This window comes from Anneissia japonica, unplaced genomic scaffold, assembly GCF_011630105.1.
Source record: "Anneissia japonica isolate Jap-2015-1 unplaced genomic scaffold, ASM1163010v1 scaffold6792_len961167_cov158, whole genome shotgun sequence".
Classification (NCBI taxonomy): Eukaryota; Metazoa; Echinodermata; class Crinoidea; order Comatulida; family Comatulidae; genus Anneissia; species Anneissia japonica.
Genome location: NW_022701523.1, coordinates 628389 through 634972, shown reverse-complemented (window position 1 = coordinate 634972; position 6584 = coordinate 628389). Strand labels below are relative to the sequence as shown.

General features: G+C 35.1%; 1 pseudogene; it reads right to left on the bottom strand.

Moving 5' to 3' along the window:
• Positions 1-4710, bottom strand: part of LOC117103595 — a 32835-nt pseudogene extending 28125 nt beyond the window's left edge.
• Between the last annotated feature and the right edge of the window lie 1874 nt (positions 4711-6584).

Here is a 6584-nt window from a genome sequence, read left to right as displayed (position 1 = left end):
TTTAAAAGAGTGATAATCTAATAATGTTTCTATGTGCCCTAAAAAGACAACTTGTTTGATTGGTGAGGTTGTGTGCAGCGAAGTTTGGAAGCGATACAGAAAACTGTGTTCATTTGGTCGCTAAATATAATATCAAGCCAATGCTAAATATACATGAATTCAGTTATATCACACATTTGGAGCCAATCCAAGGTTTAAAATGTAAACATAAGATAGGTTAATGGTTTTAGTTGATAAAGGTTTCTCGCATAGGTGCTTTAAACGGGAGGTACAACATATAAAATCTGGTTCGTACGTGTGCGCTGTACATAGCCTAATCCATCTTCCTAAAGAAAAAAAATCGTTGTGGAATGATTGAGCAAGAATCTACTCTCCCTACGTCTACTACAGTAATCAAGGACCACGACCATACACAATTATGCCAATGACGACATGAGTTAACAACAACAACAACAATAATAATAATAATAATAATAATAATAATAATAATAACAATAATAATAACTAGACTTACTATATCTGTTTGAACAACATCACATAGGGCTTTTCCTCATTGCTTTATTGAGAAATGAATTTGAAGTTGCAACAAAGAGAAAAGTAGTTTAAATTTATAAAGTAAAAAAAAAATCATGGAAAACCAGTACAATTTTAATGAAGTGAAAAAAAATAAAGTGGGGAAAAAACGAAAACCAAGTTCACTGCGCCGTTATTATAGTGATATTTTAACTATGGCTGCAATGGTAATAGCGAGGTGCATCGTGACTCATAACCATTGCGCGCCACATGATCCGACTTTGCATAAGAAATTGCATTTTCAGTTCATAGTGATTCAATGGCTGATGCATATCACGGTAGTTTTGAGTTTAACCTAGCTGTAACTGGTTTAAGTGCTTTATAAAAAGCAAATTGCGTTTAAATAATTTAATCAACTGTCAAAAAAAAAAACTTTAAATGATCCCAACTGCGGATCGTCACCAAAATTGGATCACTTCTTCATTTTACATTGAAAAGCTATTTGATCTGCAAAATGTCATTTTATCCTATGTAACTGGGACATAAGCAATTATTTAAATGACTCTCAATTTACACCCTAACCTGGATCGTCCCCTACACATAACAATATCTTCCTTGTAACTTGGGTTAAACTTTCTCGAAAGCTTCATTCGGATCAGTTGACCCGTTTTTTAAATATCTGGTCTGGGACGTTTTCATTTAAATGGTCCTCAGATTCACACCCTACGCCGGAACATCACCAAAATCCAGTCATTTATTTACTGAACATTTACAGACTATTATAGAAAGTTTCATTTACACTAATTGAAAACTTTTTATAGTACGTCTGTGATTTCAAAAATGTAATCAACCCTTTAATTTACACCCTTGACTGATTCGTCGATATCACAAGAGGGCGGAATTCTACAATATTATAATACTGTTGTCATGACAACACAGACTGCGTTGACAGGAAGTGATATTGTGAACCTTAAGGGGGTTTAGGATTGATGGGTAACTTGAGATAATTTGTAGGCCTATGACAATTAACTGTTAATTGCGTATGAACGTATGATACGGATTGCCGGAAAATCTGAAATTCAGGGAGGGGCAGATCCGTGAAGAGACTCAATGAGAGTGGGTCGTGGGTGCGATAGCACAAAGAAATTATAACCTATATAATAATGTGAGCGTTAGCTCCAGTTTTTTAGAAACAGTGAATATTAAATTGGCGACATCCCTATGAACAGCGATAGCTGGAAATTAGATGGTGTATGCGGTAGTGGGCTAAGAAAGCCGAGTTTATGTATTCTTAAGGAGCCAGTACGAACTGGCTCCTCTGATAATTTTAATTTGAACTTTGGAAATACAAATACTGTCTGTCTGATCGGAGAAGGAACACTGAACTTCGGTGGTTTCATACAACAGACCTGGCACAAGAGCTGGAAACGAGTTACACAAGCGCCAGTTGAGACATTGATTCAACCGCAAGTACAATTATATTTCGTTAAAACATTTATTGTTGAAAAGCGATGAACACTGGGGACATGGGTAGTAGGGGTTGATTGCAGATTTGGGGTGTCGTTTCCACCCGTTGAATTGTATATAAGGTATTTTGGAGGGGGGCTGTTATTTGCGTTGTTTGCGGAAGGTTGATCTCAGTGTGGTTTTATGTGGGATGATCTTTGCGTTTGGGGTTAACTTAGGATTTGCTGATTTGGGGTTGAGTTTAGTTAAGCATTGAATCGTGAGGGTTGATGTACGTTATTCGGGGGTGGGGGTTGGTCCTGATTTATAATAAATTGTTTTGCATTGATACGTACGTTTGCCTCTTGACTTGCTCATTCCAACGTGATCCGTTTAAAGGGGGATAACACGAGGAACCTGGCATGTGACCGTCGCCAACGCATAATACTATCTTCCTTAAAGCTTAGTTAAAGTTTTTGGAGATGCTTCATTCAGATCAGTTGATCTGTTTTCGAAATGTGGTCTGGGACGTTTTCCTTTCAATGGTTCTCAGATCTATACCCTACTCCGGATCGTCACAAAAATTTAATCATTTCTTTACTCGACCTTGACAAACTGTTGTAAAAGGTTTAAATTATACCGTACCCATTGTTTTTTTTTAAAGAGATATTTAGGTGTGGGTCATCAAAAATTGTAATGACCCTTAAATTTACACCCTTGACTGACTCGACGCCAGCACATAATAAGTTCTTTCTTGTAACTTGATTAAACTTTTTCCAAATGTTTCATTCAGATCAGTTGATCTGTTTTTGTTTTTTTTTTTTTTTTTTTTAATATGTTATCTGGGACATTTTCCTTTAAATGGTCCCCACACTATACTGCGGATCGTCACAAAAATTTATCATTTTTTTACAAGACCTTTACAGAGTATTATAGAATGTTTCATTTAGACCCTTAAAGAGATATTTAGGTCTGGGTTCTCAAAAATTGAAAAGACCCTTAAATTTACGCTCTTCACTGAAATCGTACTAACACATAAAAACACGTTATATCGTCATTGCGGACTTATAAAATCCGCATACGCCTTAAAACTAAAAGAAAATGCATACGTTTAGAGTCCGTACTGAGCCCAAAAAATCCGCAATGAAAATATAACGTGTTTAAACATTTCTTCCTTGTAACTTAATTAAACTTTCCCGTAAGTTTCATTTACATCAACTGACCGGTTTTTTAAATATCCGGTGTAGACTGTTTGAACTTAAATCATTTTAATTGGTCTGGTCCTCACACGCACACCCCACCATAGATTGACACTAAATATTAGGAGGCACATCCTTGATATATGGCCTACGTTTCGACAATGGACAAACAAACTCTAAGCACGGGAAGTGACCAAAGTGAACGGCCAGAAAAAAAAAAGTGCAAAAAGATAGAAAAATATATGCAAGAAAAAAGAACAAAAAATCAGAACAAAAACAATGGGTTTTCCCAGTACTGCAGGGAAAAGCCAATAATAAGTGGGATTTGTAAGCGCATAAAGCTAAGTTCAAATTTTAGGCGTAGTATGAAGCAACAAACAGTAAGACAGCTTTAACTGTCGTCTGAAATATATTAAAGCCTTTTTCTTGCTTACTCTATTTTGTTATTTTTTTATATAGCAGCAAACTACAAAACCTATAAATAATTGAAGATAATATATACCGTACATTTCTTCTGTTTATATGACTTTAATTGCAGCATAGCCATTAGTAATTAAAAATATAAGGTTGTTTTTGCAACAAATGTTTCAAATTTTAAGCAATAGCGAATAAGTAGTAAACATATAGTACAAACATAAATAACGTTTATGATTCATGGTATTGATTGTCAACTAAACGATATACATAGGTTGGAAAGTATCTGAAAAACTGATATATTTCCTTTATTATTTAGAATACCTGTGCCGGCGTGCCACCTAGACCGGTGTTCGAAGAACCACCACTTGCCACACCAGTTGTCCACATGATGTCACCATAATGAAAAAATGTAAATGAATGACGTCCATTTGTCACCAGTATCGCCTGGAAATTGTTCCACTTGAAGGTAAAGACAGGAGTCATATAAGTCATGGTAAATATATGTTATTATATAGCACCGACATACTTATTTTATTGCACAATTATTTCAAATATGATCTCAAAGAAGGAACTCACAAGATTTGTGTTGGTAGATCCGTAATACGATACGCTATCCCAGGTTGCAATAAACAGCCAAGTAGCTGTGAAATCATTTTGGTCTATGTACGCATCTCTCACTATTTGGGTTGCTCTGTCGGTTAGGTTTTCGTTGTTGTGACGTAAAACTTCTCTGTAGTACACTATGCCACCATTATTAGTGTCTACATCAGCCCAAAATGGAGCTACCAATCGCCGATCACCATCTAGTGGAAATGGGTCTGGTGTGAACTGGCTAACTTGCGTTAGAAATGATATGACGCCATTTGTGTTCACCTTTACCATTATTGAAAATGACATAATTTTATAAATTGAATTGTTTATTTTATTAATATTTTAAAGAGGGCGCCTAAATATCAACTTAGCTCCCAGTGGCGGATCCAGAGGGTGGGGTGATGCAGCGATGATGTACTGTTCAATGGGGAATTTGAGAAGGCAATCATTGTGGATATGTTATGGTTACCATGTTATTATTTTTCTAAAGGACGTCTTTGTAGTTAATGTTTCGAGTGTCTTTGCTGAATACTGCAGTAGTCCTTGAGAGGAATTATTGTGCATTGTGACCACTGATTGCATGATGCTTCAAAGGGGGTAGGGGTACACAACCGTTTCAGAATAAGTAAATAAGTGAATAGCACATATATTACATTGAAATAATAAAAACATAGCAAAACGGGCGGGAGCCCTTCCCTGTGATGTCCCTCTCCCTAAAAGGATCTTCCCCTGTTGTTTTGGGATACCCTCAACGCACAGTAGGCCTAGCTTAGTTGGGCATGAGAGAAGTGTTTCAAGGTGGATGCATGTAAGGCTATTTTTATATATTTAATGTAATCTTTTATGTATTTTGTAAATATTCATTCTTAATTTGTAATTGCGTATTATTTGTTTATGTGTAATTTCATTATTTCTAATTAAGGTCTTTATATTTTTTTTTAATGCAATAAATTTAGCCTTTGGATACTTTTTGTATTATTTTTATACCTGAATAAAATAAATAAATAAAATAAATGTATCCCAACTACTGACATTCAAAAGAACCCGTAGCGAAACATTGTCCCGACGTGTTTATGAAAATTCAAGGTATTGATTGGTGGAGCTCGCTTGACCTAAATTAAACTTAAACTTTATCGCTATCTATATTAATGCACTATCCAAATCGACCCTGATGCGAGAGATAAAGGATGGGGCCTAGGTATGCTAACTAAACCTTACCCTAGGCCCCTAGATCTAAGCCTACCTCTCATTGACATCATAGGCAAGAGCCTAGGCCCGGGCCTGTGCCTAGACCTGTGGAGGTGCTAGCCGGTATAGTTAGGCCGATGTTATATCATGGCTTGTGGCCAGGTGTATCTTTATTTTTACCTGACCGACTTCTAAAGCATGCCATTTATTACTGATATTTTGAGCCATAAAACTACAATAATATCCAGTATTTAATGTAATGGGTACTCCAAAATGGTACGGGAACATGCTTGCCACTCATTTTGCTGACGAATGTAAGAAGTACTGCGTGGTGACGTAATGAGGCTGCGAAACATAGACTAGTTCTTTTGCGGTCCGTCTAAAAAAATTTTAGACCCAAGAATTGCGGTACAGAGATGTGATTAATTGTATTTACGTGACGTAAGCAACTTGCAAAACATTGCAAGCAAGTGTTTCGGTGGGGTTTGCCTGTTTTTTGTTGTTGTTGTTGTTGTTGTTGTTATCCAATATCCAGCCTTTAAAGGTAGCGGAATGTTGTTATATAGAAGCCCCAATGTATGAGATATGGGCATATTCATGCCAGGGGTTTCAGAAGAGATAGGTGAAGTTACGCCGTGGCGATTAGCAGAATAATTATATAGATTTTACATATTTAAAAAATAAATGAAATGAAACAAACTAAAACATTGCTTCCAACAAGCACCATCATTGTAATTATTCATGATTAATGATCAGGATAATGACTAAAGGAAAGAAGATTACCATGAAATAGTATCAACAAAAATTACTACACAATCCTGATGGAACAAAGATTGTATTTTATGTGTTTGTGTGATGATTTTACTAATGACGTTTTAGTAGTGGTAATCTGGGGGAAAGTCACAAAATGTGTTACCACCACATTTTACATAGAACCTTTGACCATTTAAACACACTTCAGCAAACTTGAACAATGTTTTATCCATCTACATTTGAAAACTGAGCTGTGGGTTTGCCTGTATTATTATTATTCTTATTATTATTATTATTCTTATTCTTATTCTTATTCTTATTCTTATTCTTATTCTTATTCTTATTCTTATTCTTATTATTATTATTATTATTATTATTATTATTATTATTATTATTATTATTATTATTCTTATTAATATTATTATTATTATTATTATTATTATTATTATTATTATTATTATGATTATGATTATGATG